An 18,816-nucleotide genomic window follows, 5' to 3' on the forward strand; every position below is an offset into this window, starting at 1 on the left:
AGTGTTTCCTTAAGTGTGGGTTTGGGCTCGGGGTCTCCTTCAGTTCTGCTCTTCTTGTATCCGTGGCTTCCCTTTCTTTTTCCTCCACTAATCGAGGTGTTGAAACTGACAAACACGCAAAGATTAACCTCGTTTTTTAAATTATTACTTTAACCCACTGAGTGTCTCTGCACAACAGAAACAACCTGGGCTTTAACCGTCTAATTCCTTAGTTTCTTCAAGTAAAAAAAGTGATTAAAGCCGCTAACATTTGACTTTCTCCCTCCGCTGACTGACATTAACATTCTTCTTCCTGATCCGAGCATGGGTGTCATCTCTGCTAACACCTGGCTCTAGACACCAGCAAAGAAGAGACCAACCTATTGAATAAAGGGACGCTTGTCAATCTAGATATTGGCATTAACTAATGGGAGCAAGGTTTCTGTCAATTTTGTTTGGTGTTCTCAATGGGCATCTTTCCCCATTCGTTTGTGCAGTTATTTGGAAATTGGTAATTCTCTGTATCAAAAGAACAACCGTATCTGAATTCCGTCCCTAAGGAGACTGTAACCCATCTGAAGGGTGGCTAAGGGTTTTTTAGGAAGGCTTGTTCTCTGAACTAAACTTTTGAAAAGAATATGAAGTGGAAAGTCATATTCTGGTGCACAACGTCTAACAAACACTGCCTGCCCAGATTGCATCTGTTCTAGAATGTGAGACAAGTGCCTTTGCCAGAGATTGGAAATTTATATTTTTCTACTTTCATTGCCATTGAAGTCACAATTTAAATCCCTCTCTTGGCTTTTTTTCTTCTTTTCGGTAAGCACTCCGTTTTTTCTTTACACTGTAGATTACTAGTGGTGCCTCATTTTCCTTTTTGTTTAGCTGGAATATTTTGACCAAGATTGGGATTTTGGTCATCCTTATTCTCTGACGTTAAAGCAGAAATAACAACTGCTATGTTTTTGGTCGATTTTCTGAAATAGATTTTAGCATATTAAAAACTATAGTATTTCCCCATGTGGCAATAAATGACTGGACCACATTATGCATTAATAATGGCTGTGTATGGAAACAGCTGTGCGTGGTTCAAGATCAAAGTGCCTTTTACCTGGACAAATGCAGGGCATTCATTGTACTTTTGTGCGACTACCTTCCTTCTGTTTTGTATGTGTCGTATCTTTTATAAAAATACAAAATAAAAAACATTCCTCAAACAATGCAAATCTATATAACGGCAGGTCAGCCCATCAGCATGGTCTCATAGTGATGTAGCACTCAGGTGGTTAAAGGGCAAATACTACCAAAACCTGGAATGAGGAATTTAGCCCCACTGGAAAATACTTTCTTGTTTGTAATTTTTTTCTGTTTTGTTTGTCACCGATGTGAGGTAAAAACTCAAATAAACAAACGAGATTTTTTTTTTTGCTCCTGAGTTTGTACCATATAATATCCTCATACATATAGGGGTGCACTAAAAATCTTTGAGAATTTGTTGTGGAGTTGTACGTTTTTATGTGAAGTAGTTTTTATTTTGTTGTTTTGTTTGTTAACTTGTTTTATAGTGGACTATAATAGAAGTCGTAGAATATAAAACATGTACTGCCGGTTATGTTGCTCACACCAAAAAAAATAAAAAATACATGTGTGCAATAAAGAACCATATTTACAAGTGTCACTGACTGCTCTACATGGACTGGTCTGTCAGATTCTGCTTCCTGTTTCACCATTAAATAATTTCCTGGAAGCCTGCTTTACCAGGCAAGAACTATCTTAAGGTAGGTTTACTGCATAAAGTACACTAATAACTGTGAGCTCTTCTGGATTGTCTGTGTCAGAGAATGTTATAACCCAGACTATCTCTCATTTGTTGCAATGAGCTTTTTTAAGGTAAAGTCCTGACTTAATGGGAGTGGTTGTTTGACCCCCATTCTCAGTGTGGTGTGAAGGTAAAATGGAGCACTTATTCGAGCATGAACTCAAACTAAAGACAAAAGTCTGGATCAGTGGGTGTTGCCAGTGAAGCAACTAAGTAGTATGTAACCAATATTGCAATTCGAACTGCATTCCGAAACGTGCCAAGCAGCCCATGCCATGACAAACCTCTGGAGTTTACCAGGCTAATTCCTATCTGCCTCTTGACGGGTCATTAGCACATCATTGTCGAGCGCTGCCTGATTAAACAGAGAAGCTGCGCAACCACCTGACTTATTAACATTAGCTACTAGCATTAGCGTCGATCTCTACGGGCATGCTCTTGAATCATCATTACCTTTTATTAAGTTATCAGGGACACTGGCATTTTATCTACCAGGATTGTAACGACGATAACAGAGCGTTCATCTCTGAAGGCTGCAGTATCAGGTCTTCCGCTGCTGTGGAGCACGGACCTCAGATTGTTCAGATGAGTGGGTTGTTTTTATTGTGCTCGAGGATACAAAAGCAAGCGATCAAAGCGGTAGTGCTGAACTTAGATGTGTATGCTCTTTCGCACACATTCTCACACACACATGGCTTCCTTACACACTCCCATCCACATGAACACGTTCTCCTCTCTCACGTACACACACACTTGCAGGAAGAGGAACTGTTGAATAGGCCATTGGGGAGTTTTGGTTCACAGGAGGGCCTGCTGGAAGTGACTTTCATGCCTCACAGGGGGGGTGGGGGGGGGGGGGGGTGGAGATGGCAGCTTTGGCTGCTGGGAAGATGCATCACAGGAGCATTTGTCGCAGGGAGCAGCTGGGAGTATAATCAGAGCAGAAGAGGAGGATGAGGGGAGGCGGAGAGGGGGGGGGAAGAAGAGTTGCGTCAGGAGTGACAGATGAACCAGCTTCCTGTGGAATGAATACAGGGCATTCATCAGAGTGCAGCTGTTTCAGTGTGTGTGTGTGTGTGTGTGTGTGTGTGGGAGAGAGATGGTCTATGTGTTTGCTGGTTAGTTTGTGTGTGTGAAAATGTGTGTGAGAGAGGGATAAAGAGTTGTTTCCGAGTACACAGTTGTTGCAGGTTTCAAGTCCAGTTTGATGAATGAAGCCCTGTAGTTGTCTGGGCACCTGGGTCATGAGACGGTCTAGCAGCTGGAGCGTGTGTGTGTGTGTGTGTGTGTGTGTGTGTGCATGCAGCCTGACTAGAAGGGGCTGACAATTTCAAACCCACTGTCACATACATCACAGCTTTTCAGTATTACTGTGTGAGTGTATGATATTATAGTACGTACTGCACCATCATTCTCAAAAGTGCATTTATATTTTGAGTCGCTTAGGTGACTCAGCATCTTCTCAATGATGCATCATGGGTTACCTACTTTCTGTTTACATTTTTCATGCATCAAATACATGTCTCGCAAAAAAAGAAAAAACACAGTATAGGTGTTGAGATGACATTTTTGTCAAGGTCAAAGGTCATCTTTGCAGATGCCACTCTGTTCTATATATAAAACGAGGCATTGAGACGGTAAGGAAATTAAATGTGAATACAGTGCAAAAGTGCAGTATGAGTTATGTTATTATCTCACACAATCAACACAGAATATTACCAGGTGGGGAGCGCTTGCAGGGGGGGATGATAGAAGGGGCAGTGCTTGCGTGCGCTAGCAAGGGGGGGCACTAGCAGTGCTAGCGGGGGGGTGGGGTCGGGGAGGAGTGTGGCTGGCAGGGGGCGCTAGCCCAAACAGGTGGGAAGAGGGCCTTGTTCTGTCCCTCTGTCCCTCACCGGAGCAGCACATTCATCATGCTCAATTAGAGCCACCGCCGCTACCAGCACGGCAACCCTGCAATCAGTACACCCACTCAGACAGGCTTGATTAGTTGGGGCTGCAACTCAACAGCCTGCTATCTACCTTCACCCCCCCCCACACACACACACACACCCACCACACACACACAGACACACACACACACCCCCCACCACACACACACACACACACCCCACCACACACACACCCCCCCACCACACACACACACCCCACCACACACACACACACCCCCCCACCACACACACACACACACACCCCACCACACACACACACACCCCACCACACACACACACACACCCCACCACACACACACACACCCCACCACACACACACACACTCTCTGACACACGTGCACAGACACACTTCTGTGTTCACACGTTTTTTCCCTTTTTTGTTTGACGTTCTCTCGTTTCTCTCTTTATCTTCTTTTCCTGGTCTTTTCTCGCGCGTGCACATTCCTTTCATTCACATACACAAACACATGTTTGAACACATTTATGCACACATACATGCACACACTCGTGCACACAAGAAATAAAAATTGTACCTGTACAGTACACACACACACACACTCTCAGCCTGTTTGTTTGGTACCGGGCTGAGCATCTCTGTCTAGATTGCAGACGAGTGACCTTTCTACTGCTTGTCTACAGTTGCTGGATTGCTGTGTGTGTGTGTGTGTGTTACAAAGAGAGAGAAATAACGGGAGAGGGGAAATGAAAACGCTGACCCAATTTAATACACCTGTGCCTCTCTGCACTCAGCCCTGTGCTCAATCTATCTCACACACATGTGCACACACACCTCCAGCCACCACTATCTCAGTACAACACAAGCCATACCACAGTATTCTGGAGGCAACATTGTAGCCAATGCCAAACGTATAATTAAGATAGATGTTTATTTGGAAATGAAAGTAGACTAACAGTTTGGAGAGCAACTTGTTTTGATCGCAATTCTGAATCTACTTGTATCCACACATCATTCTGAATTGTGAATTCTGAGAAGGCTGCTGCTGTTCCTTCTTGGAGACTGACACACACACTGTGGATCCAGGAGGTATGGGTGTGTGGGGGTGTAGGACTGGATGCAGTTTGTGACTATGTGACTGTACTATGGGTGGATGTATTGTGAATGTCTTGTGATTGTGTGCGAAAGAAATGCTACATTAGTGCCCCTGAAGAAATGCTCCTAAGAGCATTTCCAAAAATATGAAGTGCTTTGAATGCAACTAAATGGATCTGAGTTGAAGATAGTGGTACAGGATGTGTACAGGATGTGTACAGGATGTGTACAGTGGTAAATGTCAAATGGACGTCCTGATGATGGATCCAGCAGGACAGGATGTAGGATGGAAGGAGATAAGCGGTATACACATCCTTACAACACTGTTCCCAACCAACTTGCCAACCCTCCTCTCTCTTTCCCTCCCTCTCCCTTCTGCCCTTCTTCTCTCCCTCCCTCTATCCTTCTTTCCTTCTGTCTCTTTCCCTGCCTCCCCCCTTTTCCTTTTCCTGTCACGACGTGTGGAGGGGTAGGACCCAAACGCAGGAGAGTCAGCAGGCATGGTCCAAAAACAAAAGGGTTTAATGCTCAAAACGGGAAACAGACAGGGTACATGCAGGGACAAAGGGTAATGCTAAGACAAAGACTGGACACAAAGCAAGAACCTAAATACACAGAAACAAACACACAGGTGAACACAATGAAACTAACGACAACTGAACGAGACAGGTGACGACAATGACAGGGAAACACTAGGGCAGGGCAAAACCAAAAACAATAGGGGGGCACGGCTGTGGCCGTGACAGTACCCCCCTCTCAAGGGACGTCACCCGACGACCCACAAGGCAGGGCAGGGGGTCGGGGCAGGTCCGGGGGACGACCCGGAGGCAGGGCAGAGGTACGGGGCAGGTCCGGGGGGCGGCCCGGAGGCAGGGCAGAGGGTCGGGGCAGGTCCGGGGGGCGACCCGGACGCCGGAGCACGGGCACGGGGGCGCCTGGGAGCGCGGACGAGGAGGCGCCTGGGAGCGCGGGCACCGCGGCAGGCAGCAGCCAGAAGTCCTCGGGCGGAGGAGGCCAGAAGTCCTCGGGCGGAGGAGGCCAGGAGTCCTCGGGCGGAGGAGGCGGCGACCAGGAGTCCTCGGGCGGAGGAGGCGGCGGCCAGGAGTCCTCGGATGGCCTGGCACTGGGCGGCACAACCTCGGGGCGAGGCAGGGGCTCAGGGCAGGAACGAGGCTGGGGCACAGGGCAGGAACGAGGCTGGGGCACAGGGCAGGAACGAGGCTGGGGCACAGGGCAGGAACGAGGCTGGGGCACCGGGCAGGAACGAGGCTGGGGCACCGGGCAGGAACGAGGCTGGGGTACAGGGCAGGAACAAGGCTGGGGCACAGGGCAGGAACGAGGCTGGGCTACAAGACAGGAACGAGGCTGGGGCACAGGGCAGGAACGAGGCAGGGGTACAGGGCAGGAACGGGGCTGGGTTCTGGCGGCAGGCGGCCGAAACTCCCTGGCATGAACAGCCTTGGTGGTCTGGGTGCTGGGCGGCGCAACCTTCTTCGTCCGGGCGCAGGGCGGCACAACCTCAGGATGAGGCAGGGGCACAGGGCAGGATCGAGGCAGGGGCCCAGGGCAGGACCAAGGCTGGGGTCGGGGTTCAGGCTGGGGCTGGAGCCAAGGCAGGAACCAAGGCCTAGGGTGGGCCCTCCGCTGTAGGCTTCGTGGACCACCCAAGGCAAGCCTGGTCCCAAGGAAAGGGTTTGGGTGACTCTCCGCTGGGTCCTTATGTGGTCTTAGCATTCTGTCACGACGTGTGGAGGGGTAGGACCCAAACGCAGGAGAGTCAGCAGGCATGGTCCAAAAACAAAAGGGTTTAATGCTCAAAACGGGAAACAGACAGGGTACACGCAGGGACAAAGGGTAATGCTAAGACAAAGACTGGACACAAAGCAAGAACCTAAATACACAGAAACAAACACACAGGTGAACACAATGAAACTAACGACAACTGAACGAGACAGGTGACGACAATGACAGGGAAACACTAGGGCAGGGCAAAACCAAAAACAATAGGGGGGCACGGCTGTGGCCGTGACATTTCCTCCCTCTTTCCCTCCCTCTCTGTTTCCCTCTGTACTGGTGTGGTGAAGCTACATTAGCATAGTGTTAGCTAACTCCCTCCGCCCTCTCTCTCTTCAGTGTGAAAGACAAACTAGTACATTGTCCCTGGACGTGTACGTCCTCTCTGGCTGTAATTAATGTGGCCGCCGCGGTTGTAAACACTAAGAAGGACGTGTTTTTGTGGCCCATTAATCTCCTGGTGTCAGATCTGCATCCATGGAGGATGTGTGCACGAAACCTCAGCAGGACCCCTCGCCAGACCGTGTGAGTCATGGCTGCACACACACATGCTAACACACATGCTAGAGACATGCACACACACACATACACACATGCTAGAGATATGCACACACACACACACACACACACACACACATGCTAGAGATCTGCACACACACATACACACATGCTAGAGATCTGCACACACACAAACACCCATGCTAGTGACATATGCACACACACACACATGCTAGAGACATGCGCACACACACACACATGCTAGAGACATGCACACACACACGCATGCTAGAGACATGCACACACACACACCCCCTAGAAACATGCACATACACACACCCCGCTAAAGACACAAACACACTAAATAGAGACCTACACACCCACACACACTCTAGAAACATGCTATACTCACACATACACTGGAGTATGCAGACAGTGGAGACAGAGAAACATACACAGGAGACATGCAAACACAATCTACACAAGGACACCCCAGAGACATGCACACGTTTGTTTATTTGTTTGTCCGCGTGCGTGCGCATGTGCGTGTAATTGAAGCACCAGTCTTGCTCTGTGACCTTCATGCCTCTCTCTTATCCCTGGCGCCAAGGATGGCCAGCCCCCTGCTCCTGCCCCCCAGATCTGCTCATTCATCCTGACAGCCACATCCATCTCCAGCCCTGAGTTACCATTGCAAAGGAATCAGCGTTTCACGCCACTCTTCACAGGTGAAACAGGAGATGCCCAGAGCACACGCATTTGGAGAGAATTACCCTGCTAATGATCCAAACATGTGCATCTGGAGAGCCACGCTGGCTCCAATATGGAGGTAATTGGCGCAGGATGCAGGAATAATTGTGGAGCAATTAGATAAATCACAGAATTCAGAGATTTTCACCTCTGGTGTTTTTTTTAGGCAGATGTTGGTTTGCGTGGTTGTGGTGTTTGTTAGCTTTCTAACATTGTCAAGGTATCCCATTGATGTTCCTTCAGTCCAACAGGCCTCTGTGCCTGGGATGTGCCCCACCAGTGAGCTGGTGACTGGATCAGACACCCTGAGTGGTGTTGCAGTATTGAGGTTTTTCTAAAAGCCTGTGTACTGCACCTTCAGGTCCTGCCAGGGCCTGCTGGCTGTCAGGAGAGCTTACAGTAGAGAGGAGAGATGGGGTGAGTGAAAGACAGGAGAGTAAACTATCAATTCATCCATCATCTATCCATCCTATCTAGCTTATCTATCTACAGTATCTCTGTAGATCTGGGGGGGTTGTTTCATGTCAGACGGAACAACCCCATCGTTAATAATTTGTTACACAAAACTTTATTGTATTAAATATCCAAAATGATTCACACCTTCACAAAATCAACAACAACAAACAAATAATTTCTGCATATGCGGGTAGCAATGCTAGTGCTAAATAACTATTAAACTGGTCGGCTCCTTGATGCCGGGTAAGTAGCTAGCTCCTGAGACTTCTCACCAAAAGAACGAAGGGGAACCTTCGATTTAGACATGTTCGTAGGTACCTAGCGAAAAGTAACCTCAACTTTCCTAGACCATTAGCTACGGCACTAATGCTGAAGGCTCACTGATAGCTGTCTGTCTTACTTAAAAAAAAAAAAGTTTGCACTGAACGCAATATGTGGCGGCCGGTGTTGATTCTGTGGCACCGCCACAAATTAGTCTGTGTGGGAAACACTGGATACATGTGCACCCTACAGCTAGTGTAGAGAGAAAAGTACACTATAGGTTTTTACAGCTTGTATAGAAATACACAGGGCACTAGAGGAGTAAGATAACAAGCTCCTGTTCCAAGGTTGTGAAATACAGTGTGCTGTTGTGTTCAGATTCGAGCCCCTTTTGAAGGATTTGAGAACAAAATAGAATATGAATATATACTGTACATAGATGAATAGAATTCAACCTTCTGGTGTGGATTGCAAACACCCCACCAACATGCGTATGAGCACACATACACAAACACTCTTATAAATTATCAAAACACACACTCAAGACTCGGCATGTAGTCTTCCACAGCAGTGGTTCATTTTTGCATTTGCAAACTGGAGCAAGGTCTTAACACCACTCAGACTGCTTTGTCTCTCTCCCTCTTTCACTCATCTTCACCTCTTTTGTATGTAGTTTCTCAACCCTATTTATCTTTCTCTGTCCCTTTCTCTTTTCCCTCCCTCCCTCCCTCCCTCCCTCCCTCCCTCCCTCCCTCCCTCCCTCCCTCCCTCCTTCCCTCCTTGTGTGGGCTGAAGGCGAGTTTTCATTAACGTAGGGTATTACTCCAAACCCATTAAAATAGGCTCTTCTTAATCTAAATCCAATAATTTGTGCACATCTCCCTCCCTGGATCAGCATCATGCCTCTCTCAATCTCACCCTCCACCAAAAGACAAGATTCATTATCTCTTGTTTGGACCAGGATTATGCTGATCGGGCCGGCTTAAGGCACAAGATATAAAGACTCTTAATAAAATTCTTCATCCATGCAGCAATGTGCCATCTAATTTAAAGCAGCCAGCCTCTCTCAGCCCTCTCTTCCTCCATTCTTTTACAAAACTATTCTTTCCTTTTCTGGTTGCCAACTAAAACCCTGTTGAAAGAATATGGGTTTAAACTCCATCTGCCAAGTGTCAGGGTCACCTTGAATCTGTCAGGGTATGTTCCTGGTAACTTAAACACCTTAAGTCATTTTCAATACATCTGTGGAGATTGGAACAAACTAAACATGATACAGTCTTGTACTTGATGTCGACATCTCAATTTCCGATGCTGAGATCTCATCTGCTTATCATTCACTGCACAAACGGTACATTCACGTCGTAAAAAAATACATGTGTGTCGTTGCCGTTTAAAGAAGGGGAGGAGAGATGGTGGGTAAGAGTGTGTAAACATGACTGGTCTCTCCCACAGCGGAGAGGGTGATGAACAGAAACAAGCTCCCCCTGTAGGAGGGGAGAGAGAAGGCAGGAGACCCCCAGCACCTAAACAGCCATGCCGCAAATCTCTCTTCCACTGGCATTCAATATACATGCAGAAATGGGATTAGGAAAAGATGCATAATACATACAGTCTGTGATGCGGTTCGCCCGTCAGTCTGGAATATTCTAAAAGCAATGCACTGCCACTCATCGTCTTCTATGGCTTTAGCATTACACATCCATCTACATCCATCAACATCCATCTTGATTTGACCCTTCAGTGTCGTATGAGGGGCTGTGTGGCAAGCTAGCTGGGTGACTGATTGACTGGCTGGCTGGCTGGCTATCAAGTAGACTGGCTGGCTGGTCTTACTGGTGGCTCTTATAGAAGTATTTTGTCTGTTTTGTCATTTTAAATACAGTTGTAAGGGTGGCCAATCATTGTCGAAAATACTGTATAATAAGCTCTGCTGTTAGTGAGTAGGCTGCCCAAAATATTCTGAGCAGAGATACAAGAGACCAAATGTTACCTGGCTTATACTCACGCCCCCAGAAAGAGGAGTGCACGTTTTCCTGGCTCCAATATTTGTCATAGATTTAAAAGTAGCAAATGTTTTCTTGCTCTCTGTACTGCTGGGTTTAGGAAATACAATGCAAAGATATCCTGGACATGTGTAATCTAAATTAACTGAGGGAGAAAGTGCAGACTTAAGCAAACAAAAGCCATTATTTGGACTGAGCTAAGACGCGTGTGTGTGTTTGTGTGTGTGTTAAGCCTGGTGTTTGGGGAAATCTGTATGCATTGAGTAGTGATGTGACTGGTCACTGTATACACACAGCCAGGTCACCTGGGAAACCAGGGCCAATTACTCCAAGGCAGCAAAAAAGTAGACACACACATGCACACACACACACAGTCACACTCCCAGTCTTTTCTCTTTCTCTGTCTACCTATCTCTCTATCTTTCCCTTATATTTTCATCTTAAGTTGGAATAAAAAGTACAAAATCTACTGCCACAACCAATCGATAAAGTATGCTGATTATTTCAATATTAAATACATTAAATGGGACCTGAAAGACACAGAATCAATATTACATGTTTGCCTGGTTGTGAATGTTGAATCATTTTGCGGCGCTTACTTTTCAATTTCAACAACCAAGATTCCCATCACCTTTGAGCTGGCGTCTCATTTAGAGAAACAGAATTTCACTCTGGCTCTGCTGTTCTGTCGACGCCTCAAGGCTCGGAGAAAAGGTGGGGGGAGAATATATTAATGAAATGGAAGACAGAAAGAGTTATTTAAATCAACTCAGCAGCACGACCTGAGGCTTGACGTGTGTCTCCTGGTGTGGGTATGTTATTAAGGTGTGGGATATAGGAGTGTATTTATGTGTGTGTTGAGTGTGTACGTTTGGGTGTTTGATGGAAGGAATGTGTGTGTTCAGGTGTGTGTTGAGTGATTAGTGTAAGAAGTAAGAACGATTGTTTGTCTGGAGGTGAGGGATTGGTTCTACTGTATGAGTTGTAAAAGAAAGAAGCAGAGAGTCTCTAAACAGTACAGTGTGTGCATGTGCGTGTGCGTGTGTGTGTGTGTGTGTGTTGCAGAAGTCATCTTTAGAAACTACCTGCTCTCCCAGAACAATTAAGCCAGGCCTCTTTATCTCCCCTCAAATTAATTTTAATATTTAAACAGCCACAATGAGACTTCTGAACCAACTAAGGGAAGATTAGAATAAACCTAATTAAATATTGATGGCCATAAATAAACAGTCTAATTTGGAGCACCGCCATAAATGAGGAGTGAGAAAAAAAAAATTGCAGTTGATATTTTGCTCATTATCAGTGCAAATGTTAAAATTGGAGCATGGGAGAGGAGAGAGAAGGAGGAGAGAGAAGAATGAAGGGGAGGGTAACAGATCATGGTTGTTTTTTTGGGGGGGGATATTAAAGTGCAGCACACTGTAACAGTGCTAAAGCAACTGGACCTAAAGACACTGTCAACTACAAGTCTTGAAAGTGTACTGATGGTCACTGGAGCTTTAAAGAGCTGCCAAGACAACTATGTGGGAAAAACATTTTAGGTTGTCAGTCACATACCAATGCATTTATTTGATGGCTCGTTATTTTGTCTCCTTCCTTCATTTCTTCTCCCCCAGTCATCTTCTCTCTTGAAATGATCAGAAAGGAGAGGAGTGGAGGAGGAGAGGAAGAGGAAATGAGAGACTGAGTTTAGGAGAAGACAATTAAGACCCATTGTCATTGTACATGTCAAACCAAACTCTTGAGTGGAGAGTCGATGTGTCCCACCTATTTCATTAATGTGGAAAACATGACTACACTTGATGACCTTCATGCATATTCGAGAGCATGGAGGAAATGAGTTGGTAGTGACTGAGGAGAGGAGACAGTTGTGGACACATGGGACATACCAACTCTAACCCACTGTCTGCCAGAGGAAAGCAGGCTTTTTACAGGCGGACCACGCTCCCAGGCTTGACTGACAGTGAATCATTCATAACTCCAGACTGGCATGATGAGCTGCTGATTAAAGAGAGAGAGGGGGGAGGAGAAATACAGATGGATTGAGATGGTGGGGGAGAGGGAGATGGAAGAGAGAGAGATGGAACAGAGGGAGGGAGGGATTAAATCAGGCCAGAGTGAAGAGTGATTGGACAAGGACATTTACATCTATAGGCCGCAGGGTAACAAATGAAGCACCTAGACTGCTGAACAAGTGTTTTTTATTGCAGCCGAATACATTAACTCTTACTTGACCTGACTCTTTATAAAATAAATACTATCTTGAACATAGTAGATTGAACTATAAACAAAAGAATCACGGCCTGAATATAATCTACTTTGGCTATTACTGTAAAGCGCTCTTGTGTGATATAACCCCAGTATATATTTTTATTAGACGCATCACGTACAATAAACTGTATGGTAAAGATGTTCATCACTGTGTAACATGAGATGTTAGATGCTTTTTTGTTTTTTACATTAAAGCTGGTATCCGTAATCCATTTCATTCTGGCATAGCACATAGTGAGGTTTGACTTGAAGCTCATTTATTCATGAGACAGCGTGTATGCCAAGGCGAGCATACCACATGACAGGAAGATGACAGCTCCCAAACACAGGTGCTATCTTAGATATAGATTTGAAAGTTAAGAAGAAAAACACACCCGCACAGACACACACACATACACCACCACAATCACCAGTATTACACACAGACACACACATCACATGAATAAATAAAAATCCAACATTCTGCTGCAGTAGTTTTGGCACTTCCCGTGGAGGAGGCTGGGATAAGTGTGTGTGTGTGTGTGTGTGTGTGTGAGAGCTTGAGGTGTGTGTGTGTGTGTGAGAGCTTGAGGTGTGTGTGTGTGTGTAGGGTGTCAGGCGTGTGGTTACAGGGTTTGACAAGGGGGCTGCCGTCGCAGCCAGACGCTGTCAGTACGGCAGGAAGTGATGCGTGAGCAGGGGGCCCAGTAGGAGCGGTGCAGGAGGAGAGAACCGACTCTGCCAGCAGCGCCACTGCTCACACCCTCAGAGCTGGGGGAGTGGCTGGTTCACACTGTCCACCTGTCAGAGCTCTATCCAGCACACACACACACACACCCTGTCCCTGACAGACACACACACACACTGTCCCTGACAGACACACAGACACTGTCCCTGACAGACACACACACACAGGCTGCTATGTTCACTTGGGAGATCACAGGAGATTCGCCTTGCAACAACTGATATTCAGGCCGAGGATTGAACTGTAAAAGCTTGATGTCTTTCTGTCTGTCTTTCTCCACCTCTCTCATCCTCCTCTTTCTGCCTCTCTTATCCTCCGTGATCTCCCGCTCTCATCCCCCTCTCTCTCTAACACCCTCTCGGACTCTCTCCTCTCTTTCTCCCGCCTTTTAGTTTCTCTCTGTCCGTTTCTTTTTCCTTCCACCGCTTCCCTCTCCACTTCTTTCTGTCATTTGGTATTTCCTGAGGGAGAAGCTGGACAGTGGACAGAGTATCTGGGGAGATGGAAGTGGAGTGGGGGGGGGGGGGAATGGAAGAAAGGACCATTCACAGCCTCATAATACACTATTCATGCAGCCCCATATGCTTTTATCATCTTCACATCCTCCAGCTTCAGACGTCCCCCTTTCATTGTGAAGTCATCATCGTCGAGGCCATTTCCTTAGCAGCAGAAATAGCCCTATTTATGAAATTCTGATTATCTATGATGGGACCCCTGGGCCAGCCAATGAAAAGGCGATGTGTACTTGTGGTGCATTGTGGGTATTTCTTTGGTTGGTTTCTTTTTGTGTGTGTGTGTGTTTTTTGCACTACTTCATTCTTTCATGTTTTCTTATCAAACATTTGCTATATTTTTTTTCATCAATAGAAATCAATCAAGGGCCCTTTATACCACTTTGTCGATAGTCATGATTAAGGTGAGATAACTAAGAAGCTGTCAAGGCCAAATGGAGGTTAAGTCTCACACAAGATCAGTAATATGGAGATATCTTCAGTGTAATTGAAAGAATTCCTGACTCTGTGCAACTCATTGGTTTGTCACATTGTTTGAAACTGCTGTGTTGAAACAAAGACATAAAAGTAATTCTCGTTTTTCCCCTCATCCTTTAGTCAATGATTGGCAGTTTGGCTGGTTTTTATCTGGTTCTATTGTTTGTTAGGCAATGTTTGCCTCATGCCCTATCTCACCACTGTCCCTATTGTTGTGAAATCAGAGCACATAAAAGCCTCTCTAATTGAACATCCAGCGATGTGATGTTCTCAGGGAAAGCAGCACTCTGAAGTTCTCATGTAGCAACCTCGCAGCCGTCAGCCGTCACCATCACAGACGCTGGGACTCAAACACCCTGGAAGACACAGTGGTGGAAGAGATGGAGCTTTAAATAGAAGAAGAACTCCCTCCTTCCAGGCAGCATGAATATAATCACATAAAGAAAGGGATTGAGAGAGAAAGGGGGAGAGGGTGTGGAAGAGAAGATAGACGTAGAAAGGGAGAGAAAGCGACAAAGAGAAATAGGTGCCGTGGAGAGAGAGCACTGGGGAATGAAGAGGGAGAGAGGAAAAGACAGAGATGGTGGATAGACAGTGATGGGGGGGGGGAAGATAGGAGGAGAGGAGGAAGAGAAGGTGAAAAGAGACGTGGGAAGAGAGGGGAGAGGAAGTGTGCGAGAGAGAGAAAAAAAGATTGTGCATGTGAGAGAGGGAATAAAAGCCGTACATGTCACATGTGTTGTGCTGATGAAGGCGAAGGCGTTAAATACTGGCAATCATGCCAGATTCATCAGAGCTCCCTCTTCCTGGCAGTGCAGGCAGCAGGCTGTAATTACCCAGACATCAGCCTCCCAGACAGGCTCCCATGCTGTAATTTTGCCCAATTTAGGTAGCAGGCTTGGAGGGGGCCTATAATTTGAATCCCTTCAGCTTTATGTTAATGCATTGGCATCGATTGTGGCATCCGTGTGCTCATGTAAACGAGCACACGTTGTGACACGTGCAGAAGAGGAGAGCAACTTTCTCTCTCTATCTCTCTCTCTTTCACACACACACATTCATCTATGTCATCTGCAGTTAAACGAAAAACACCATCATTAGACTATATTGGTAAGGAATACACACACATCATAATATGTCTCTGGGAGTTGTAAGGATTTCTTCCTTTGTGTATGTGTATGCGTTTTTTTGTGTGTGTGTGGTGTGTGCATGAGAATTACACTGTGATGATGGCCACATCAAAGCTTTTCTATTGGCTAGGGTCATATGAAGTCAAAGGTCAAATTGGAGGGGGTCCTTGACCTTGAAGGTCCCTTTGAAATCTACACAACAGCTTCTGTTCTCTATCAAAGCAGCAGGGAAACAGCCAATCAGAGCCAACCAGAAAAACATGCCAGCGGGTTCAAAGGTCACAAAACTGTCAATGAAACTGTTATGATGTGGACAGGGATTAGCAAGCCAAACTCTCCCTCTCTCCTGTCTCTGTTGGGGATGATTAATGACAAAAACATTAGGATTAACATCACTATTCATTTCACAGTATTGGTCACACACACACACATACCCTCTCATCCCCGCCGAACAGATAGCAGGCTCCAAGGAGGAGGGGAAAGGGAAAGAAGAGAGAGGGAGCAAACGGGTGAGATGACAAAGAACACACCCAGAGAAGCGGTGTGATATGCAGGGTCACATTTCCTCATCCTCATCAAGCCATCTCTCTTCCGCTCGTTAGGACAACTCTATTCATCTCTGTTCAGAGGTAATGAATGGAGCTGTGTGGATGCTATTGATCTCCACAGTCCAAATGTCTGGTCTGAGGAGACCTAATACCTTAGACACACAACAGACTTAGATCAAGCAGGATGAGAGAGGGAAAAGAAGGGGAGAGACAAGAGGAGAAACAACGGGAGAGATGGCAGGACGCTTTCTCAGTCAAATGAGGTCAGAGTTTTGAACAATGAAGGGATGATGGGTTCGGAACGAGAGCCATTTCAGAAAACGTGCACATTAAGCAGGAAACAAATCCCTCTAAGTAGAAAAACTCTTTCTTTCTTTCTTTCTCTCTCTCTCTCTCTCTCTCTCTCTCTCTCTCTCTCTCTCTCTCTCTCTCTCTCTCTCTCTCTCTCTCTCTCTCTCTCTCTCTCTTTCCCTCCTTTTCTCTTTCCCTCCTTCTCTTTCTCTCTCTCTCTCTCTCTCTCTCTCTCTCTCTCTCTCTCTCTCTCTCTCTCTCTCTCTCTCTCTCTCTTTCCCTCTCTCTCTCTTTCCCTCTGTCTCTCTCTCTTTCTCTCTCTCTCTTTCGTTTGTGGGACAACATTCCCCCTTCAAGCGTATCAGCTTTATTTCAGGTTGTCTTAAATCAAACATGGGAGGCTTAGGGCCTGTTAAGAGGCGTTACTGCGCGCCTGCTAGCCGTGCTGAGGGATTTGCCTCCTCTTTGAGAGGGGTCGCTCAGATCTCTCGCTGGGTGAGGCCAGATTAGACACTGATTTGAGAGGCTCATTTGATGCCACATTACAGCTGTGAAATTACAGTTTTGCCTCACATATGGAAACATGAGTATGCACCCCCCCCCCCTTCCTTACACTTCCAAACCAAAGGAAAGCCCATTAAGATGATCTAAGCAAAACAACGGGTGAAATAGCTTGCCAGTTCCCCTTCAGCGTGTGTCTGTGCTTACATTACCGGTACTCAAACACATCCCCGGTGATATTTACTCAAACTGATGACAAGTTCTTCTTCAACATGTCTGTGCCAGCAGGGAAATTTGAGTCCCCGAAAACACAAATTGTTTCCGCTGCCAATTCAGAAGTCACATCAAGTGCACAAATTGTCATTGTTATCATCAACACCTGCTGAAAAAGGTATTGAAATACCCTATTGCAATAACATGCAATGAAATAAGCTGTACTTGATGCATTGCATTGCGCATTGAAGCATTGAAAATCCATTTAAGGTTTGAACGTTGTGTGGCCCGGTGTAGTGTGTCTGGTGTTCTGGGCTGTAAGAAGACAACCCTCTGAGTCTGTGACAAATTCCACTCCACCAACTACAGCCCCAGATCTCACTGGCTGCTTCTCTGGGATATACCAGAGACTAGTCAGTCAGCTCTCACTTGCTGCTTCTCTGTGTGAGAAGACCAGTCAGTCAACTCAGGTTAACATTCACCCAGTATACCAGAGAAGCCAGCTAAATGTGGAGTCCTTCCTCAGTCTGGCTTGATCCCAACACCACAACATGCACAATGGACTTAGCTAGTCAAGGCTATCATCCTGCCTACTAAATCCCCTTCTCTTTTCTCCATCACTGTCACTGTTGCTCATACTAACACGCGCACACACACGGGAACACATGTAAATGCAGACAGTACACATGCACGTCATAAAGTGTCTTTTAACGCACTCCCTACTCTCCTCTGAGCTTCCTCTTTCTCTTCTCTCTCTTCTCTTCTCTTCTCTCTCTCCCTCTCCCTCTCTCCCCCTCTCTCTTTCTGCATCGCTGTCTCTCCAGCTCTTGTGTTGGTTTATTCAGGAGGATTAGGCGTCAAGGCCTTGCTGCTGTGCTGCAGTGTGCTGGGCCTGCATGGTTGGCTGTATTAGAGATAAGCAGCTTTTCTTGATAGGGCTCTATCCAGCTTTAATTACCACAACTCCAGAGTCAGTGGACAGCAGCAAACTCCCCCTCTCACACACACACTTCTGTTCCTTTCCTTCCTTTTGTAAACAGACCACTCCGAAATGCCAGGATTGGGATGATGGTGGCGGTGCCGATGATAAAAACACCTGAGGATGAGGATGATGTTACTGAGTTGACTTCCCTGTGCCCAAACCGCTGCACGTTTGGCCGATGTGGATTTGTAAACTCACTCCCCAACAATATGTACAGGCCACCTGTACACATATCCGCCAGCGTAAAGCTAGCTTTTTGTTGGTGTAGCTGAGTCACGCGTGCAAGTCAAAGGTTCCCAGATCGAATACCAGTGAGGGGAAAGAGCAGCGAAACTCACCCCCTGTTACATTTGCATATTCCTCTGCACAGACAAGACAGCCCATTAGAACTGCAGTGATCCCAGCCTAAAAGGAAGTCGTCTCACAGGGCTTCGTAGCCTGGTTAACTTTGCCCACGCAGCTCTGCTGAGTGGCACATACAGTGTACTGTACAAAAAGTGAATACCCATAATGCGCTTAGTGTGGGTCAGTACAGTAGTGTTTGGAGAGAGGCTTGGGAGGCGGAGGGGAGCTAGAGGGGAGGTGGTGGGGAGGTGGTGGAGCT

The sequence above is a fragment of the Hypomesus transpacificus genome, chromosome 3, assembly GCF_021917145.1.
Source record: "Hypomesus transpacificus isolate Combined female chromosome 3, fHypTra1, whole genome shotgun sequence".
Taxonomy (NCBI): Eukaryota; Metazoa; Chordata; class Actinopteri; order Osmeriformes; family Osmeridae; genus Hypomesus; species Hypomesus transpacificus.